At 32.3% G+C, this 24,328-nt stretch overlaps 1 pseudogene; it reads left to right on the forward strand.

Moving 5' to 3' along the window:
• The window catches only part of LOC106460327, a 198,834-nt pseudogene that overhangs the window by 112,819 nt on the left and 61,687 nt on the right, over window positions 1-24,328 (forward strand).

A 24,328-nucleotide genomic window follows, 5' to 3' on the forward strand; every position in this document is an offset into this window, starting at 1 on the left:
GTACATTTGCTATTATGTTAAACTTATATTAAAGTTTTTCTTCATTACCCATTCAAGCCGTCTCCAGCCATTATTATCCTAGAGGTTTTTTCTTTTGTGAATAAATTATATACAAAAATAAGTTTAGCTTTGTTTTTGTCTTGTTTAGCAAAATATTAGGGTAAAAATTCCACCTTTATTTAAAATGTGAAATGTTAACAGAGTAATTCAGTTGTTGACATCTATGGTTTTAATGGTCACTGCGTGACCTTAAAATGAACAAGTTTAGTTGAAATCCTTATGGTATTTTTAAAATAAAATTAAAACTTTGATGACATTTGGGATAAATCAGACTAAGCTTTCGTTTTTATGTAAACTCAAACCTCACGGGACTAAAATGCATCGAAATGGAGCAGGTTGGGCGTGACTGAATTACAAGTGTCCCAGACTATAAATCCTAGCCATGGTTCGAGTCCCGTTGCTGCAAAAATGTGCTCCGTATTTATAACCGTATGTGAGCCATTATTTGGTGAGATATGGGTAGCCAAAGAGTTGGCTGTGGTTTCTGTCTGCTAGTTGCTTTAATCTATTAGTTTAAAATTAGGGACTGCTATGCTTTGGTTACACTTTGTGCAGCTTTGCGCGAATTTTATAAAAACAAAATCGAGATATTTCTGTATTAGGAATACACTGTTAACCTTAATTTCTGATAAATGCTACTGCATTTTTAAATGCATTATTATTTGCCCATGAAACTAATAGCTTGTTTGAGAATCTATGTAAAACAAAGGTCAACTCTTCGATAAATTAAATGACAACTTCCATCAGATATTCAGTTGTGTCTGAGTATTCCCTGAACTTGACAAAATCTATTGAAGTGAAGTGATGCTACCGTGAACTTTGTTCTCACAGCACGTAAAACAACACATTCGGCTTTTCTGTTATCTGACGCTTGGTTCAATGAAATTGTAGGTTTTCGTCTCTTTTGGCTCAGGGTTTTCCTTACATTTCTAAATTATTATTTATAAGCAAAAGTACCCGTCCCCAGTGATAGAAAAGGTTTAAGTTAACATCAATTTAGATTATTTCACGAACTTTAAAAAGGTTCATTGCGTTGCATTCTTGAGATACTAATATTGTCCACTGCAAAAAGTAATTGTTGAGTATTTCATTCATGTTAAGAGCCGCTCAACATTAACATACGGTAAATTTACATTTTTATTATTTGAGTTACGTCACATTTTGAACGCTTGGACAGATATACATATAAGAAAACAGATCTTCGAAACATAGAATATTGCAATTCACGACCTATTGCAATGTTAATGTGATTTTAAAAAACGCAAATTAGAACACAATTATATAGCATTTTACTCAAACTAGAGCACTATTTTAGTCCTCATCTACAGAAGTTTTAAATATTAAGACATATGTTCCTGTAGTTAAAATGGCTGCATTAGTTGAAAATACAATTTGAGATTAATTTGTTTTAATCACATTTTTCCACATTCTAACAAAATTGAATAAATATATCGGTTATAAGTTAGGTTATATTAACAACAAATTATTGAATATTTAACATTTTTTGTTTGACAACATCTTGAACAGATTTTTTTACAATTCTTCTTTGTATAAGGAACATATAAATGATACTTGTCTGACTGCATCTTGTATGGATCTTTTACGATCCTTTTTATCTGACATGCCTTCTTCTTTTCTTTTGTTTTATGATATTTAGTTACCAAGTATATTAGAATTGGGATTGCCGACAAAAACGACAACGCGCCTTATTTCGATCAGGCCTTGTACGAAGCTGAGGTTAACGAAGACGAAGATATCCAACACACAGTGATAACAATAACAGCCAAGGACAAAGACGAATGTAAGAAAGTCTCAACGTATTTATTTTTGTTTTCTAATAAAAACATATTTTTGCAATATCTACTGATTAAAAAATAAGTACTTAATAACTTTACTTTTTTAATTTTGGTTTGTTGTTTTCTCATCTTTTTCTCCATTATTATGTCTTTTTCACTATTTTGTTTTTGTCTTTGTATCTTTTTATCTTTGCTCAGTCTATAATATCAGAATCTTTAGAAACCCCAACATAAAAAGTCTTGTAGTAATAAATACTAAATCAGTTTGTTTTAATGAACTTTATTTCAGAGTAATGTTTATTGGATCTGGTGCAGATATTTTGTCTCAGAAAACTTTAAATGGAAGGAATACTTGGTTAATAAAAACAGAATTGTATGTGTATAAAAAATTTATTCTGAGGAATGATAATAATACTTACTGACTTCACTTACGATTTCACTGACTTCAGATTAATATTGTTCGTTATTTGGTCAACGTCTTCAAAGTAATACTGATAATTATTCAATTATCGTCTCCAAATTAATACTGATCATTATGTAATTGTCGTCTTCAAATTGATACTCGTCATTATTTAATTACTGTCTTCAAATTTATACTGATAATTATTTAATTACTGTCTTCAAATTTATACTGATAATTATTTAATTACTGTCTTCAAATTCTCTGAATTTAGATAGATATTTGCATATTTTAATTTCCTTTTATTTCAAATAATTATGGGCCTTAATTTGAAGGCAGTAATTAAATAATTACCAGTATAAATTTGAAGACAGTAATTAAATAATTATCAGTATAAATTTGAAGACAGTAATTAAATAATTATCAGTATAAATTTGAAGACAGTAATTAAATAATGACGAGTATCATTATATACTATATGAACATAAAATTCTGCTTAAAGCAAGGTGTCTACTCAAATGGAAACCAAAAACTCAATCCGGATATGAATACAGCCATTCAAATATACCTCTGTTACTTTCCTTCTTACGGATCGTATATTAAACTACAACATTTATTGAATTAATAAAATTTTGTTGGAAGATGAAATAAAACTGTTCTAAACTACCGAAAAATCACTAAATTCAAATCACGCTGATATCCGAGTAAATATCAAATCTACATATTAAACTGTTAAAAAATATACAGACATAAATCTGCACAATGAATTATTAGATTAACGTTGAATCAAAAACATGTTGACCTGACCAAAATCGTTTGAGGTACGAATCGAGACATATAGAACGAGACAATAACACACTGTAGTTGATTCAAACAGTAAGTTTATACATCTTGGTAGGTCCAACTTTTAAGATATATCACTTACTATAAATAGTGTAAAAAAAAACAGCTATTGACTTTACTATTGAAATAAAACTTCGAGTTTGATCAAAATATCAATTGAACTAACTGTATCATAAAAAAATTAACAAGACTATGCTATGGTGCTTTGGACTTGAATTTTGTTGAAATTCTAGAACACCTATTGAGTAAGAAAGTAAGTTATTATACATCGTATCTTATGAGCAGTTTCATATAAATTGATAAACTATATAAATATATAGCCGGACTTATTTATTTATATTTCTCACAGCCTTTGCATTTTCTCTCATCCATTCATGTATTCTAAGCTTCACGTGCGACTCTAAAAAACTAAATTGATTTCATGAACACGAAATATTACTGATTGAATAACACGTTGATTATATGATTTGAAGTCATATATATATATATATAGTGTACATAACCTGTTTTCGATAAATGGTACATCCCACCTAGGCGATGATGTAGGGTTGTTTACGTTGTTAGCAAAATAAAATAGATCTTTGTTTTTGTTATTCATATGTGACAAAAAAATCCATTTTACAGTAATTGGCTTTCAGAGCATAAAGCTGGAAGACAAAACTTGATTAGGTAAATTCTATGAAAAGAAGTCGATACTTTTAGTGGGAAGGATTGTTTTTAACATTATAATTTATGTGCATAGTTATCCACATTGTTAACTACGTGACATTCTCTTGACATACTTTTTGTATCTTTGTTAGCTGTGTGACATTCTCTTGACATACGTTTTATAAATAGAAAGGTTTTTGAGAGATATATCTAAACATTATTGCATTTTAAACTGAACGAGCAGAAAGGGAAATAATTTAAAAACAGAAAGATGCATAACTAATGCAATAAACAGATAGACGACTGAATGGACAAAAAAGGCTAAATAGTTAAAATGAATATATATAGGGGATTAGAAAAAGTCAGAGAGATAGAGATGATAATAACATTATTTATATAAGTATGTAAGGGGTGTTGCAAAATAAATCACACTTTTTCCCCCGAAATAATGACGAACTTGGTAGGACCACGAATATTATCACTCGGGAGAAAACGTCATTTCAACATACGCTTTGGTGTTCGAAACTCTTCGAATTTCATTTTTTTCGAAAACTTTTGATTCATGGTGCTCACTAGAACTCAGGTTCGTGTCGTATGTGCTGCCTTCGGGATGGCTCAGAAACTAGTCGCAGACATGCTTCGAGAATTCAACTCTTCCAATCGACACATTGCAATGCCAGATTTGAAAAATCCGATTAATGCCCCAAAAGTTTCAGAATTGTTGAATTTGAAAGGGTGGTCCGTGAAAAAGTGGTGGAATGTGCATTGGGAACTCTCCAGATTTAAATCCCGCCGAAAATGTCGGAGCTTACGTTCAAGAATGCACAGAAGAAATGTTGGAAACATTACTTGAATGCGAGTGACACAAACGTGAAACCTTGATTCGTGTTCTCACTGATGTGCTCACAGAGACAGTCACACAAACAGACATGTTTGTTGCATTGCTGAAATCTTTTGCAAATTGATTAAAACTCGTGCGTGAGAACAACGGTGGCCTAATCAAGCGATATTGATACTCGGAATTACTTTTTTGATTGAATTAAAATTTATTTTACTTTTTTATGCTATCGGGGAAAACATGTGATTTATTTTGCAACACCGCTCATCTACAGCGATAAAAATTGATAAATACTCAGTTAAGCACTACATGATTTTATCCTTGGGTATATTGAAAGATATATTTTCTGTGCTAGTATTGAAGATAGCGTTTGTACAGTAAAATCTCAAAAGTTTAATGATTTATGGCGTAATGAAACCTGAAATCACAAATATCACCTTAAAATAAATAAATAAAAATAATCAACCGTTTTTGTCAGCACTTTTTTATCAGAAATATATCGTACTCACTAATGACAATAAAAATGTAATGGAACTTTGAATATGCTTAAATGCATCGTGATGCATTTTATATTGCCGGCGTGGGCCAGGCATGGTCTATTGGTTAGGGTGTCCGAACTGTGAATCCCGGGATTCATGTATCGTAACCCTTTGACGCAAATTCGTGCACCGAACTTCGGGGTGTTGTTGGAGGTACCACTAATAAATTTCTACAACATTATTTCAGAGAACACTAATTACTGTAATCCCTTACATTGACCTTTCTATCAGAAATAAAATTTGGTTAATCTTGAATCCAAAATAGTCTTTTTTTTTTAAAAACGGCATATCCAGTTTTCTGCTGGCTGAGCAATTGAGATTTTAAGATAAAATATTAATTCAGTAGCTAAAAAAGCATTAGCTACCGAGCCTTAAATAACAGTTTCTAATATGGAAATTAGCTAGGATGAACTATGTAGGGAAAAGAAAGCTTTTTAAAACGCAGGAGGGAAAATTTAATCCATGCAACACTTAACGAGGCGTATGTCTTTTGTTATTCAATTTCACACGTGGTATTTCTAGAAAAAAGTAAAACGAAGAAAGCATAACTTAACGAGAATATATACGAACTAAAAGTCGTCGCATTTAATGAGATCATCTTAACTATCCTAAAAAATAAATTGGCCATAATAGCATTATACACAAAACTTCAAAATTCGAGAAAACATATTGTCTAATATACAGAATAACCCAGAAAGAAATAGAACTCTAGAACATGTGGGAATGGATACTGTCATCGTTTCTAGAGAGAGAGAGAGAAAAAAAAAAGAGACAGAAAAATAAAACACTTTGCATTTGTAACACATCAGAGTCATTACTTTTGGGCCACCCTGTTCTTCATTACATTTGGGTGCTTATTTTTTTATAAGAGACATAAGCCTACATATCGATAAAGTTTTATTTATTAAAATCATGTTACGTAGTTAGTGGTAAAGTTAACATTCATTTTTTTTCACTTTAATAACTCATTAAACAACGTTAATGAATTTTACTAAAACACCAAAAGTGTGAATTACAAAAGTTCAGTTAATTAACTAAATTGCTCATTCAAGTGTAACAATGTAACTAAACGCTTTAGTACGCATACATAATCTGCATTATACACCAATATTCTTTTGTGACAATCTCAAAGTTAAAAAAAAGGAAATAGCGCTAGTTCATGCATTTATAATGTGTTTCTTATGTAATACTAATTGCACTGTTGGAGCTTTATCTTTGTTTCTGTTGCCTAATTCTTTAATTTAATGCCAGTTTTGTAACTTAGGGCCACTATCTTAAAGAATTAAACGTTTCAGTGAACCTCCTCAAGAGTGCGGGTAAGTTTGAATCTCAGTGAATTGAAAGTTCAAGCTAACAAGCAAGTGAATGCCCTTTGGTTGACACATGTCTTGTACTTTAAAAAAATGTATAAATAAAATGAGTATCGAAGGTGTAGCAGTAATGTACCAAGATAAATAGGTTCGTATATATAAAAAAAGAATGATGATGATATTCATATTTATAGTCGTGAGAAGTGCATATTCTAAAAGTGAAGGCTAACAACCATAAGTTAAAAATGGGATAAATTAATACCAAAAATTATAGATAAATGGATAAGTTATACAAGTAGACAGACAGATAAATAGAAGAAGACACTGACAAAGAGAGAGTTCATCATTTTAATGATGCTTTAATGTATTTTTCTCATTGCTACAAACAATACTTTACTCTCACATGCGCCATTACAAAATGGTTAGGAGGTCGGTCAGTTCGATCGACCTCGTAGCAAGAGTCTGTAATAATCAAGACACGTTTTGACTCAACTTGGTTTTCCTTTTACGTAAGTCCTAGGCTCTTAGTTACATTATATTGATACCTACCCTGACATGAACATGATATTATGATATACAAACTGCATACCAACAGTTAGGAATATATAACTTCCAACTACAATAATATTAATGTCAAGTATGCATTTTACAGTGTTACATTAAATTTTAATATTGAAAGTAATGTGGGGATGATCTGTGTATAGCTGTATCGTCCCTATATTCTTCTTTGCATTATTTTTGGCACTGCCGTCCCTACAACGTTTAACATTTACAAAATGTTTATTTATTACTTATATTAGTAAACACTAATATTTTGTTTGCGCACGCAAACATAAAAAATAAGGTGCATTGCAATCTGTTAATTATTAAATACCCTATTACTTGCTATGTATTAATGTCTTTTTACATCGTTTTTAATTAACAAATTTAATATTTTTTATAAATTGGTGTCCAAACTTTTTTAATATATCTGAAAAAGAAATCTTGAAGTATATAGAGCTAACAATTGCACATATATGAACATCAAGAGTTTATCATTGTTTTGTTATGATGGTTAATGTTGCCACTAGCCAGTCGAGTAGCTTATGACTCATAGGTTCTTTCACTGAATCAAAAAGCACTTGAACCTGCATACAAAAACACGTTCGATAATAGTTGTATCCCGTACCATAAATCAACTTTCTCCAGGGTGCTTGCACTGGCTAGAAAGCTATGCAATTTCGAATAACTCTATTATTCTTCCGCGAGAAAGACGAGGGTGTAGCAGCAACTTATTTGGTCAGATAATTCATAGATTCTTTCAGTTCCATTAAGATATTCAGTTTATTATCGACCTAAAACGAATAAAGAAACTTAATGTTGGATGAAACTATAGTTGTCAGCTTCTAATAGTCCAGTGTTTGTTTCCTAATGGTATCTGGTCTGCTCTTTATTTTAGTTTAAAAGCTGAGTAGAGTGTCAGAACAAACTGAAAAGCTATTTACCACCCCCACCCCCTCAAGTGGCACTGCGGTATATTTGCACACACATATACATATATATATATTTATTTAACTCTATCAATTTTGCTACTGTATATTATTTTGTTATAAAGTGCAGCCTCCCCCCAGTGGCATAGCGGTATGTCTGTGGACTCACAACGCTAGAAACCGGGTTTCGATACCCGTTATGGGCAGAACACAGATAGCTCACTTTGTAACTTTGTGCTTAACTACAAGCAAACAAACAAAGCGCCAATTTGTGTCGTACAATAAATAAAATTGAAAACTAAAGTTGGGTATATCGCTAAATCACTATGATATACCTTTTCCATTTTACAATTTATCTCTTTAAAGTAAGAATTAAAAACGTGGTTTCAATTATAATTTTATTATTAAGTATTTTACTGGTTACGACACCGTTTTCGATTTATCGAGAAATTTGCTTTTTTTTTATAGAATTATTTTTTACAGATTTTTCTAATTTCTTAAGACTAGCATTAATTATTCAGCATGCTTTAAAGTGTGGATGTTGGCCATCAGTAGAAAATATTCAGTATTGAGACACAGCATTGATTGCTGTGAAAGCGTTGTATGTCAAGGGATGGTTGAAGATCACCATCTTCTTTGCATCAAAATGTATCTAACAACTGCATTGATAAGCGGGCTACGCTACTGGCCATTGTTAATAGCTTTAATTACGTATTAAAGGCGTGTTTGATTGTGAACTGAAATAAATTTCTACTTTACACTATATTGCTTGTTTCTTTTTTGAATTTCGCGCAAAGCTACACGAGGGCTATCTGCGCTAGCCGTCCCTAATTTAGCAGTGTAAGACTAGAGGGAAGGCAGCTAGTCATCACCACCCACCGCCAACTCTTGGGCTAATCTTTTACCAACGAATAGTGGGATTGATCGTCACATTATAACGCACCCACGGCTGAAAGGGCGAGCATGTTTGATGTGACGGGGATTCGAACCCGCAACCCTCAGATTGCGAGTCGAGTGCCGTAACCACCTGGCCATGCCGGGCCTCACTACAGTGCACTCTTCTTAAGCTGTCTTGCCGTGTTGATTAAGTCGTAACCACTTTTTCTTAACGAAACGCTAAGATCTAAACTTCACTTGCCAAATTCATATTGATCAAATATGATCTGTATGGCTGGTTAACTCTTACAGAGCTAAGATCTAAACTTAATTTACCACATACATATTGATTAAGTATGATTTGTGTGGCTGGTTAACTCTTACAGAGCTAAGATCTAAACTTAATTTACCACATGCATATTGATTAAGTATGATTTGTATAACTGGTTAACTCTTACAGAGCTAATATCTAGTCTCAGTTTGCCAAATGCACATTGATCAGACATGATCTGTATGATTGGTTAACTCTCACACTGCGATGGGATATTGCTTGTTTTGCTTGTTTTGAATTTAAGTACAAAGCTACACAATGGATTATCTGTGCTCTGCCCACCACGAGTATTGAAACCCGGTTTCTAGCGTTGTAAGTCCGCAAACATGCCGCTGTGCCACTGGGGGCGGGATATTGCTACGCTCGAATTAAAGTTTTTCTCTAGGGAAGTTTTCTATAACAACCCAGATCCTCATAAAATCTTGCAAGAAACTTGTTCAACCAAGAAGCTTGAATCGTAAGAATCTACTAATGTCAGTACGAATTTCCTTCCTCATTGGATCTTTATTTTTTTTTCTTTGTGGTGTGAGTTTTATTAGGTGATTTTAGATAAAGCTTTGTGCTACCCCTACATCTAAAAAGACATATATACACACACACATATATATATTAGAGAGAGAAAGAAATGTAGCAGAGAATTTTCTGCTTATTTTATTTTGATGGCCTGTTAACATCTTTACTATAGCTCAGTGAGCCTCAAATGTCATTTTTACGTGCGGCCCTACTTCGCATCTTGTACAATGTCATTTGTTACCGTCATAACTTTCTCTGTTCCGTTAACTAACGTTTGAGCGATGTATACTCTTTCTCAGTCATATGCCTCTTTATTGGATGTATATAAAGAAGTGCTTCAGTATGTATGCAAAAAATTCCAATTTACCATCCTCTATTTTTTGGTGATATTGTTTGAAAAATACCCTTCGTTAATGAAACTTGAATAAACAAATTTTTTGTTCATAAGAAAGAGAAAGATATATTAAGGTTAAAGCTGAATTTGCTATAAATTGTTGCTTTGTTATTGCGTAATGAGGACACTAAAAAGATTTATCAAGTAAACCATAATTACAGAACGCTAAAGAGAGTCAAAATGAAGTTAATTTATCAAAAACAGGAAAACCACTACTACGATTGATAATATCTCGTGTTATTCAAATGTTTCAAAATATAAATACCCCATCGTCAGCGATCTGTAATACATCTAATATGGTAGCAATTCAAACATAATTACGACATACTGTTTTCAATAGATACTTCGAGGTAATAGAACAAAATTAAAGAATCCTAACTGGATACAAGTAACATAATAAATGTTTGAAACAGGCACTAAAAACAGCAATCAAAATTAAAATAGTATCAGTTAATATTAACATGGTTATTGTTAAGCTTCGGACGTTCTCTGGATATTATATTACTTCCTTTTATAAGCAGTTTCTGTGTTTGTTTCGTTTTCACAGAAAGTATGCGCGTGCTTGCGAAATGAATAAATACAGAACTTGGAAAAAATACGAGTTCAAGGTTCTCTCATGGTCCATATGCGGCAGCAATACATACATATACATAAGTGATTATACTAATAATAGCAGTAAAATTAACGTCTGTATATATCACGAGAGCAGTATATATATATCACTGCTTGATAATACTTTGTAGGCATTGGCATATTCAGAAATTTGAAGGGGGGCCAAAGAACATGAAGCTGCGAATATTTACATAGAGAAATTAGGAATTGCAGGGGAAAACTGGTGAAAAAGAAAAATACAAGCCAAGGGGGCAAAAACACACGTTTCAAAGGACGATAACACAATAAAATTAAGTATAAAAAGATGTATACTGTTACAAGTTAAAGTATGGAAACTCCAATGGTCATATCGACCGAGACTGTAGCGAGAGGGTTCATCACTCCATCCATTTGTTTCATTCCTGCTTCGCTCTTACAAGACATTTTAAGAAAATATTATCTCCCCATATTTCTTGCTGCTTTAAATACTTATTTCATCATCTATTGAACCGTTTTCTTCTGAAAAGCTTACAGTCTACTAAAACGTAGCGGATGGTTTCGGGTCCTCCTTGAAAAGGAGTGAAATGGCATAGGGTCTCACCCTGGCCCACTTTAAGCACTAGTTAGATGTGTTTACATTTTCCTTTCACGAGACAGATTTCTAGACCAATGATTTAATTATAGTTAAAACATTTTTCTGTATTACAAAATTAATTTTGTTTTAAGCACCCTTTTTTAAATTGTTTACACACAAGTTGAGATATTCAACTGTCTCGGACTTTATTTTCCTTATTTCTATATTACTCAACTTCCTTTTCCTAAGGAGGCACGAAAGAATGCCTCATATAGTCAAAGGCATTTGTAGCGCTTTTTTTTTGAAAATGTAAACGTGCTTGTTTCACACAAAAAATTTGACTATTTAAAATTAAGCCAACGAAAGATCTCTAGAATATGCATGATCAGTTCCAGTAACCAGAAATATCGATTTGAGTAGGCAAAAAAGTTGATTTTAATTACTCAATGTGTTTGAGTACTGACAACATAACTCATGCTTTCTTATAAACTGGTTTTAAGAACTCAAACATTTCTTTGATAATATGGATGTATTGGCTTTTATGGCCTGGTGGTGGAGCCACCCAGTGGCACAGCGGTATGTCTGTGGACTTACACCGCTAGAAGCCGGGTTTCGATACCTGTGGTGGACAGAGCACAGATAGTCCTTTGTGTAGCTTTGTACGCAACTACAAACAAACAAACAAATAATAACAAACAACAACAACTGGTGGGGGAATGCGCAACTAAAAGCAGGGGTCTCATCTTGTACAGGCATCATTGCAGATCCCCACAGAGATGTTTGAAATGGCTACTTTCTTACCATACCAAAATATTACTTTTGTTGTTAAATGCACTAGAGATGCTTACTAGTGTTTTATTAGATAGAAAGCAAAATAAACGGTCAAACAGTCAAGGAACAGGTATGACCTACTGTATCCACTGCTGGTACTTTTAATTGCACATTAAATAACGACCCGAACTGTTTCTCAAAAGATTTCTCTTCTGTAGAATATATAGTACAAGAAAGTTTTAATTTTTCTAAAATCACCAGAGAAACCACCTTTTTTTTTTACTGTTTTTATGTCAAGTTTTGGTGTTGAATCCTTAGTTACCAATATTCCACAAGAGGAAACAGTTGACATGGTAACACATTATATATATATATATATATAGATAGATAGATAGATAGATAACGATCTTATCCAGGGTATCTTAATTCTACAAAAAAAAAAACCTACTAGAGTGTAGTAACAAATATTTTCCAATTTAATTTTAATAATAAAATCTATGATCAGGTAGCTGCTATAGTCATGGGATCATCCCTTACCCCAACATTACCAAACTTTCTCCTATCTAACCATGTAAAGCAATAATTAGCCAATAGTACAAACGAAACCAAATTTTTGTATTACACACCATATGTTAATAAAACCTTTGTTTTATTTCACAATAAGAATCAAACTATTCATTTTTAACATTTCTAAACTCATCTAAGATGTATTTAAGGATAGAGCTTATTAAACAATTTCACCTAGATAAGGGAGAGTGATAGTTATCGAACGCTTCTCAACTGTCTGAGTTGGAGAACTGTTATTAACATTATTTAGTTTCCTTTGTACTTCTTTGACATTTTCGTCAACAACTGTAATAGGAAAATAACTTTTTTCAATAACCTGACTAATGTTTGATAACTCAAGTCCAAAGTAGGTTAAATTAATACAAATGTTATATGCCGGAGTCGTTAAAAACCTTGATAAGGTTATGTTTAAACGATTCTGGTATAAGATTTTCATAGTTATAATAAAGACCTATGTATGTCTGTTTATGAAAGTAATTAACATGCAAAACCTGAAGCATTATGCTGAGCTGCAGTGTCCAGAAATGAGAGATTGAAATTATTCTAAAACTCAGTCAAGGTCTTAATGCTAGGATGTTGTCTGTGTATATACAAACTTCTTTCGACTAAGAACTTCTTCCCATTCAAAACAAAATCAATAGAATAGAGCACTCCATTGTCGTCTATAAATATGTTCTCTCTGCTTGAAAGGCTACCTTGGGTCCACTACCTAACAAAGGACTGGATACCATCGTATTTCTTTCATCTGTAACAACTCGCGTGTTTTACAACATGCTATCGAATGTGACTGTGATATAAAATCGAACAATTTGACATTTTATTCAAGATAAACGATGAGAGATTATTAAGGGCCCAAGAGGATCTAGCTATTAAAACCGGAAATAAGAGCTTTTTTAATATGTTAATTAGAATATAATTTTTGAGAAACGTTTTATTTCTAGTTATTGTGAAGATTAAAAATCAGGATACGTTATTTTTACAATAAAGCAAAACGTCACTTCAGAAACAAGTCGTTATTAGATAGCACTAAAACATGAAAAGCAACATTTTAATTACGAGTTGCTCAGTTAACTAGGAAAGCAGCTAAAACAGGAATACGATCATTTTAGTTAAAAGTTGCTCAGTTAACTAGGAAAGTAGCTAAAACAGGAATACAATCATTTTAGTTATCAGATGCTCAGTTAACTAAGAAATTTTGTTTGTTTGTTTTGAATTTCGTGCAAAGCTACACGAGGGCTATCTAGTCGTTACCACCCACCGCCAACTCTTAGGCTACTCTTTTACCAACGAATAGTGGGATTGGCCGTCACATTATAACGCCCTACAACTGAAAGATCGAGCATGTTTGATGGGACGGGGATTCGAACCCTCAGATTGCGAGTCAAGCGACCCTAGCCACCTAGCCATGCCGGGCCTAACTAGGAAAGAAGATAAAACAGGAATACGATCATTTTAGCTATCAGTCTCTCAGTTACCCAGAACAGTAGCTACAACAGGAATATGATAATTTTATAGTACGAAAAACTTGACATACAATTTTTATATATTTTTTCGTGAAATCAAAAACAATTTTCCAAAGACTGCATGATGGATAAGTAATGCCGTCCGATTGGCCTCACTAAAGATAAAATGAAACTCTTAAGAAAACAACTAATTAATTTTTATCTTGAGTGCTGGGTGGGTTCTTTTGTATATAATTCTTAATTAAATAAGGAAAAGTCGTCAGGAGAATTTATTTTTTGTCTTGGCATTCAGTGCACTGATGTTCACGTTTGAACTATAACGTTAATTAGATTTTTTTTCCTGGAAATTCTAAGCGAAAATAATGTGCAGTTCAAAAGTGTTTTTTGTTTTTTTTTCTACCAAAAAAATGCAATTTTAGTAATGACGTTATTGTTATACCAAATAGAGCGTCATTTTAACATAACAATAAGAAAAGAACTGAAATGGTATTATTGCTGTCTGTTTTCCATTTTTTTCCGCCAGCTGTTAATGAGGAAAAAAGTTTCAGATTAAAAAATAATTTAAACGGAAAGATGAAACTAATGGGATCTCGTGTGTGTGTGTTTTGGATAGAATTTGACGTAAATTTTTAATCACGAGCAGAAAACAAAAATGTAATTTTGAAGCACTCTCCAGATACCTTTTTATTTTGCTAACCGTTTTTTGTTAGTTGTTTTTGTTATCTAAATCACTTTGCGGTCGTTCTACTATTTTAATCTAAACTGATCTTTATATATATATTTGTATTAGCTTTCACAATTTTTGTAATTTAATCCGCAAAAACAGCTGTAATAGTGAGCTCCATTAAATATAAATGTTTAACGTGGTTGTTATTCTTCTGGTTACTTTGAGATATATCTATATATATCCTTAAACCTATGTGTTATCAATGAGTCGATTTGTTAGCATACAATTATAGAACTTATATCACACAAGGTATTAATAACACTCGACCATACTAGGTTTAACGTTTCAATCTCGATGGGCAGGACAGAAAGGAGGACTCGGGTTATACCCCTGATCCGCAGGGCTCTATCTATATTTATTGATTTAACAGAATAGAAAACAAAAATACATAGAAATGCGAATATTCTCAGATGGGTCGAGCGCGGCCCTGTGGGTTAGCGTGTTTAATTGTGGATCTCAGGTTCTTTGGTTCAAGCTTCATTACAGCCAAAAACAAAAATCACTTCCCGCGCTTTGGGAAGTGGTTAGCGTGTTGGACTATGAATCTTAGGTCCGTGTTTTAAACCCCATTATCAACAAAAACAAAAATAGTGCTCCGCACTTTGGGACATGGTTAGCATGCAAGAGGTGTGAATCTGAGGTTCCGTAGTTCAAGCTCAATTACCGCCAAAAACAAAAAATTGCTTCCTGCACTTTGGGACCATGAATGCATTATTCGATTAAAGTAGTCCAATATATAGCAGTAAGCGGAGTTCACTAGCTGACCTCCCTTTAGTCTATCACTTCAAAATTAGGGAAGGCTAGTGCAGTTACCTTTCGAAAAGTTGTTGTTTGTAGTTAAGCACAAATCTACATAATCGGCAATCTGTACTACACCCACCACGGGTATCAAAACCCGGTTTCTAGCATTGTAAGTCTGCAGACATACCGTTGTGACATTGGTGGGCAGCTCTCGAGAAGCTTTGCTCGGAATTCAACAAATAAACAAGCATTCTCAGTTTTAAGCCGTATAGCTGTTTCACAGCATAACTAAGTGTTCTAAGACTTGTTGCATAGGTTCAGACGTTCTCACTACGCAGGCAATTCCGTCACAATTGTTGACGTATATTAAAGAACTGTGTGCATTTTGTTATAATTTTTAACTGTCCATAATATTTCTCACAATTTAGCTTCTTGGACATAAATTAAACTGCAGTATGCTAAAAATGGCAGTTTTTGTTTCTTTTTCAGAGAAAAAACGTACACATGTATACTTGCCTTTATATCTGTTCCAAGAAAATATCCAATGTGAACAATGGGGATAGAAGTAGGATTATACATACTCCACCTAATGGATTTATTCATTAGTTCCTGAATTTGAAAAATCTACTTGTGCTAATCATGGTACAATAGTGTCGCTGAGCAGGTGATAAGCCATTGAATCGGATTAGAAATATATAAAAAATATATACAAAAACTTGTTCAAATATACTCCATTATTTACTGCACCAAACATGCAATCAACATTTACTGTTTATGCCTTATTGTTCTTTAATTGTTGTAACAAAGTTTCAAGAGAAGTGTTAACACATACACTAGCAGGTAATTATTTTGAAACAAGAGTCAAACATTCCGAATGCCATTGTCTCAATAAGCAGTGATTGAGTCTAAAATGATCCTCAGAATAATTGATATAAACTATATCCAATAACTTTATAGACCTTGCAAATATAGATAACTGTAGCATTGTATAATCAGGTGTGATCTATTATATATGTTGTTTTTTTTACTTGGCATCTTCTCTTCACCAATATAACATAGCGTAAATAAAGCTACTTAGAAAAAAATATCCACATTTAACTATTTACCAATTCTAAAACTTTTAAGGTATAAAGTAAGTTTTTCCTGAGGGTTATGAATATAAGTTTGTAACAAATATTTATTATCTTAATTTTCTTATATTAATTTGTTTCTCGTTTTCCTCTGTTCATTCGATCAAAAAATGTTCACTGCTTGATATTTATTTGGATAAATTCATAAAAACGAAAATAATGTTAATACACTTCCAGAGACATCACTTAAAATTTTTCATGATACAAATGCCATGGTTTTCAAAGGAAGTTTAGAAAAGCGCAATATTTAACATATGCTGATAAGCCGTGAAAAATTTTGTGGATGCCAGATCTAATTCTTTTTTTTATTATTATACGAATGCATTAGAGATGAGTATAACGTAACACAGTGTTTTGCTTGAGTAATTATATTACATATAATAGACTATAAACTTTAACAATTTCTTTTAAATTTCAACTTCCATAAATAAATGTTTCTGTCTGTTCAAAACAAAAGTAAATGAATTTGGTAAAATGTCTTGTTTTCTTTCGTGTTAAAGGACTTATAAACATAGTTATACCGATTACCGCCTACACTATAATATAAGTTGTAATAAAACACAAGATATCTATATACGTTATTGCGGTTACAACTTTGTTAGAACCTATGTGGTGAAATGAGTATGCCATAAATGTAACAACTCAAGAGTAAAAAATATGGGCTCTCTTTAATGTTAGCTGCTCCAGATTTTAAGCCCTATAGATTTCTTTCAACTACATCTTGAAAAAAGTGACAGGGAATTCTCTTTGTTTACGACATACGTTATATCTAAAAGAACAAAAAAAACAAAAGGGGAAGAAAAATATTAGCCAACATTAGATAAATATAGATCACACACCAGCATGGAGTATCCTTTGTCGGTTTCAAACTAGATAGATATAGATCACACACCAGCATGGAGTATCCTTTGTCGGTTTCAAACTAGATAGATATAGATCACACACCAGCATGGAGTATCCTTTGTCGGTTTCAAACTAGATAAATATAGATCACACACCAGCATGGAGTATCCTTTGTCGGTTTTAAACTAGATAGATATAGATCACACACCAGCATGGAGTATCCTTTGTCGGTTTCAAACTTTATTTTGAATCATCTTATTTAGAAGTTACTATGCTTTAAACGTGATCCGCTTCCACAACGAAAACGGTTTTTTATAACATGGCTCTTACTCTACAGTGTGTTTTGGAAGAAACATCTTCATATGTATGTCCTTTCTGATAAGGCTTGCTTTCTGTGAATGTAAGAAATCATCATTTTACTAATATGACCGTTAATTGTTGGAAGTCAAACGTCACTCAGTTAGACCTTAGAATGATTTTCTTACAATAGAAGTAATCGAATTATTCTATGTGGATAAATGCATTTTGGCTTTATGACTCCTCCTATTTCGAGAAATCAAGCGTGACGTGACACACACTGGCTTTTATATGGGTTAGATTACAGTACCATTAGTAAACAGATTCAATTACTCGCCCCTCATCTGCTTTTTTAAATTAATTGTTTTTACGTGCCAGCAATAATTTGTAGTTTAGTGGTTTTCATTTTTTTAACACATATAGCTAGCCACTCAAACGTTTACGAAATTTAATACAGACTTCTTTCTATGCTGTTCACGTTTTCGATTTTGTATTTTTAGTTTTATTGAAAATAAGAAGACATTTAAGTATGTCAACTATGGTTTGGAACGTTATGCCGTTTACGTTCGATTCTTGAAACTATATGAAATCCCTTGCGCTATTTTGAAATTATAGTTTAATTATTCAGTTGTACGTTTAACCGTATAAGAATGTATAGACTCTTTAGTATAGTGTGTGTACTAGATGTTTTTCATAGAGAACTACAAAAAGAAAACCCATCTCTGTCTGTAAATATATATAGAAACACTAATCATAGATGCCAAAAAATAAACTATTATGATTCCAAAGGTACATAAAAAACTAATATATTTCATGTTTTCTCTCACTCATGCCACATGTTTTATTTCGTGAGAAAATTACTTTATGACTTTCGTTTTTGAATTAACAAAACATTGGGCTGAGCGTGGCCAACTGTAAGTGTGCCTAGACTGTGGAGTCCAGAGTTCCTGGCTTGCGTCCGTTGCCGCAAAAACTCTCTCTCTGCACTTTGGAGCCTTTGAGGTACAGTAAGAGTGACTGTCAGTCAAATCCCACTATTTGGTCATACAAGCACCCACTGCAAAGAGTAGGCGGTTAGTGCAAATGATTAGCTGCCTTTTCTATAATCTATCAATTCAAAATTAGGGACGTTTATTCGAATGTAGCCCTTTGTGTAACTTTGCACGAAAATTCTGAAACAAATAAAATATTTTTTTATGAACTTCATCACGGTTCATCAAAGACAAGTAAGTGGAGGATAATTTCGTATATCTAATTCATGAAAGCAAACTTTCTAACAAATATTATTATAAGTAAAAAAGCTGACAAGTGATAAGAAACTCCAAGGCTAAAGCTTGAACCCAGGTCTTAGGAATAAAAGGGCCAATGCTCTATCCAATTGAGTTATGAAAGAGTACAAGACGGCCCCCTCTCCCTTCATTCACGGTTTTTTGTTGTTATTTTTTCACTTATCGGCTATTACACTAACAATAAGGTTTGTTAGAAAGGAAGGTTTCGTAGCTGAAATTTTTGTTGTAAATAAAGTCGGTTCCGGACTTGATAGACTTTCGACATCTCCTTAAAATTTAGTACAAAATAATTTATATTAATTAAGCCCTTATCTTAACTGTTAATAAATAGCACTTTTTTGTAAAGTCGCCCTGCGTGTTTCATTCTATTTCACAATGTACGTCCAGTGATGTCTTATGATGTGAAAGATATCAGCTCATACTGGGGAAAATATCTATAAAGGGATTAATTCAGAACGGGAGCTTAAAGTCGTATCAAGTTCATTATTTTGGCAAGGGTTCCCACTTGTGTAAATAGGTAAATAAATAACTCGCCAGCTTTAAGTGGGTAAAACTAGATCTATTTGAAGAAAATTTATACACGTTCTTTAAATAAATCCAATTTTATTAACTTAAAGTTGGTGAGCTTTTAATTAAAGTATCGGGTTCATTTACTCCGCTAAATTGTCCCACAAGCTGTTTACTGATAAAGTTAGATATGGTTTTAAGAGTGAAATTATTACATTCATTATAACCTCTTTCGTTAGGATAAAGTACTTAATAACAATGTTTAGTTTTCCAGCAAGATTTTGACTTTAGAATCTTCCTCATTTTGGCAGATTTATAAACTATTATGTAAAAAGTTGTTTCGATGTAAGTGGAAATAATATTATAATTTGATTTATTTAATTTATTTCAACATTGAATCTCTGCACACTATGATATATCATCAGTTATAGTCTTAAATCTATTAAATATATACTAATAAAAATATTTTGAAGCAATTTTTTAAAGCAGTCATCAAGTTTATATAGTTTCATTTCTATACAATCTCATGTAATTTTGATCGAAAAGTGACGAATAAAATGGTATTTTGCTGCTTGTACATAGATTGAGTACGTTATAATAAAACGATTTTCGATACTTACCACGTCATTACAGTTCTTGTCGCCATTTCCAGTCATGCTCTATCTGACCACTGGGCATCGTGAAAATAGAACTTGACAATAGGGCTGTTGTATTAAAAACACATCCTTTGTCCCTGATGGTTTTCCATAACCCATTTAGTGTACAAGGATGACGGTTTCTCAGCGCCCGTTTAATCAATATGTTTTCGTGTGGAATAGCGTGAATATCGTTTCGTTTTACAGCTACTTGAGGTATTTAACGGTTAAACTAATATGTCATGGGAAGCAACCTATGTAGACGTGAACTGCGTCGCTTTTCCAGACATATATATCTTTTGATTATGAAGTGTAATGTTGCCTGGGACATCTGGACAAAATTGCCACCTTTCTCAACTGTTAAAAGTCGCCATATTTTACTTACCATGGCTGGGGCACGACTTGTTGCAGGTGTATTAATGCATGGTCTTGGTTCCTTAAAGTTGATCCACATTATTGTGTTTTCTAGTGATATTAAGTACAAGAGATATCTCAGTCTTGGAAGTTCTAAATACCGATATAAACATAGCTTTGTGATATGAGTATATGAAAGTTTTTGCATCATAAGGGGTTGTTAAATATTCTTCCAAAAAAGCGATTAGTTTTAGGTGGCACCACACTGCCTTCGAAATGTCAAACAATGTCAAAATGTAGTTCTGATAAATGTCATTCTATCGCTATTTTATATCACTTGTAGTTGTCACGATTTCACGTGACTTGCTGATTTACATATTCAAAATTGTTTCAATATAACGAACGTATCCAACACCCTCTACAAGATATTAAAAGAAGTAGCTTTCTTACTATGGTGTGTTCAGGTTTTTACTAATTAAGTAAAGTTTATAACTTCAAATATGAATTAGACATTTCAGATTCATTATATATATACTATGCAATAATATTTTACGTATTTAATTTTATTAAAAACGTTTTCATTTCAGATAAATTAACGCATATTTATTTCTACTGACTTGTACGTTTTAGTAGCTGAACAATATAGCATCATGTTTGTACAGAACAGGTTTTCCTCAGTTGCGCTGGGAATGTTCAATTAAATAAATGACTCGTGCACAAAAGTATACGACTTTGACACTTATGATAATACATATAGTGTTGTTTTCTTTTTCCTGCAAATTCTATTAATAATTTATTTTTAAAGATGTATGTACTTAATTTTATGAAAAATGTACCTAATTATACGCTTTTTTGATTTTCCTTTCAAAAACAAAAATTGTAAACATAAACTAAACGAACTTTCAAATGTGCCTGGTTTAATTATCAAGAATTTTGAAAAATAACACAAAGGTTTCAATTATAGAACAATATTTAGCACTAGGAAAAAAAATATTTCTCGTAAAATATCTAAAGAAAAAGAGAATTATGGTTCATTGTTTCAAATTTTATGCTGTAGAATGGTGACATTAAATCTCCAGTTGAACATAATAAGATTTATAAATATTAACCAATAAAATAAACAATAGACAAAGAAAATTCGTTATTGCCATCTTACATGAATGTTAGTAGATTGTTCAGTGATCCGTATCTCATGAGAGTAAAATATTTAGTTAAAGATATATATAACTTATATTTAAGTTATTATATTACTTTTTTAAAAACAAAGTAGACGGCGTTTTGGCTTTTTGGTACGTCACATTACTTCTTTGGTATTTCAAACATAGTGTACGTTATGTTTTTTTTTGTTTGCTTGTTTGTTTGAAGTTAAGCACAAAGCTACACAATGGGCTATCTGTGCTCTGCCCACCACGGGTATCGAAACCCGGTTTCTAGCGTTGTAAATCCGCAGACATACCGCAGTGCCATTGAAGTGCATACGTTATGCATAGTAATACTCCTCAGTGGCTCAAGTGTAAGTATGGAGGTTTATACCTCTAAAAACCGGGTTTCGATGTTCTTGTTGGTTACAGCATAGATATCCTATTGTGTAGCCTTGGGCTAATAAACAAACAAACAAACAAATGTATAGTAGTTCTCAAGGTGAAATATTTTAACCTCTTTTATATGTATGATCTTTTGTATTCGTAATGAGCTCAGTTATATTGGCCTTAAATCCCTTTCAACTTAAACAATAGATAGATAGGAAGTAGCAAGGAAGTTCATTATCTAAGATCTATAATTTCATAAAACCACAACGTTTTTCAATTATGACTTATCAATGAACAGACATATTCGAATAGAAGTTTCCGGACTGCAGAGTGCATACCGAGATAGTTATATATCAAATTTTAAAATATAGATACCAATAATAATTCTAACTCTATTTCTGCAATTTGAAAATGAAAAATATTTTGTCATTTTGTAACATTATCGCAAAGAAATTTTATGGAACAAACATGCAAACTTTCATTTCAACGCAGCTCCAAGGAGCCTGAAAACAACGATATGACATAGTTATATTCATTACTGACGAACTATGGTTTAGGCTATAATAAAACACAAAAGACGTGTATACGTTATTGTAGTCAAAACTTTGTTACTACATTATACGATCATATGAATATGTCATAAACATAAAACCTGAAGAACAAAAGAGATGGGCTCTCTTTAACATTAACTGATCTGCTTCTTAGGCCCTATACATTTCCCCCAGTTATATCTTGGAAGAAAGTGACATAAAATTCTCTTCGTTTCCAATATACATTATAATTTAAAGGGAAAAAAGCATGAGGAGAATATTAGACAACATTAGGTAGTTTATAGACGTAGATCACACACCGGTATGGAATATCATTTGTCGGTTACAGACTTTATATTGGATTATCTTATTTGGAAATCCCTATGCTTGAAATGTGATCCATTTCCATAATGTATGTCATTTTGATAACAGGTCTCTTACGCTACAATGTGTCTTGGAAGTCATCATTTTACAGACAAGGCCCTTAACTGTTCGAAGCGAAACTTTACACAGTTTTTCGTAGGACCTGTCATGCAATAAATCTCTTAGAATTAACGTCTAAGAGAGATTTTTTTTTACATGGTTCAGTTGAAAAAGATGTTGTCGCGAATGAAAGATTTGAAACTAGGACACTGTAATAACTTAAAAATGACCAAACTGTTAGCGACGCACCTACTCGGATTATTCTGTACACCCTATTAATTTAAAATGTAATAAGACTCAGCACTACTTGTTTATACGGTTAGGGCTAAACAGTTACCCTTTCACATTAATTAGCAAATAATGCAAGTTATTTCATCCGTTTTTGTTTCTCTATTACTCAATATTATTAGATAAAGAAATGCTGTTTTTTTTTTCCAAAATGTAAGAAAAAATGTCACATTTTTTTAAACCGAAAAATACATTAAAAGTCTTTGGTATAAAAATTATTATGTTATTTTTTCGTCACAGCTTCTCGAATCCGATATGAAATAACCAAAGGAAACGAAGGAGGTGCGTTTGCAGTGAAAAATGAGACAGGTGCTATTTATGTTGCTGGACCGTTAGATTATGAGACTCGGAAGACGGTAAGATACTTTATTAGTGTTTCTAGAATATACAAAATATATTTTCTGAAAAAACTTTTATTTTTATTGCAACCAAATGATATTGAAATCATTTACTGAAAGTTTGGTATAAACGAATTCTTCAGGTTGTATTTTCCTACTTTACTTTAGTGCCTGCAAAATGAGATCCATTTTTGCACTTAAACATTTTACGTAAATCACGAAGAAGACGTTTACGGCTATAATTTTACCAACTGTTTAAACTGTACTTTGTATTTTTTTTAGTAAACTATACAAATTTGTACAAAGTAAATCTTCTCGAGAAAACGGACGTTAGTAGATAACACTATGTAAGGAATAATACTTTCTTACATTATATATTATTTATAGTACAGGCTATTGTGAGTGTATATCTTAGTTTTAATTGGATGAAACATATTACAAATATGTAATGAAATCATAAATATAATTTGAGGCAATTTGACTTTTGTTTCTTCTTCTTCTGAATTAGTTTCTTAGTTTAAATAGGCCCGTAGATGTTTATATATTTGAGCAGCTAATGATGTTTAGTGGATTTCAAAATTGGAATGCCAGATTTATCGTTCGACTTATATTCTAAAGGACGGTAAAAAACTTTAATCACAAAATGAATATTTTAAATCTTATCATGTATGCAATATATATTTCTTCTTAAAACATAGTAGTTTAACTGTTTGT

Source organism: Limulus polyphemus, unplaced genomic scaffold, assembly GCF_000517525.1.
Source record: "Limulus polyphemus unplaced genomic scaffold, Limulus_polyphemus-2.1.2 Scaffold753, whole genome shotgun sequence".
Classification (NCBI taxonomy): domain Eukaryota; kingdom Metazoa; phylum Arthropoda; class Merostomata; order Xiphosura; family Limulidae; genus Limulus; species Limulus polyphemus.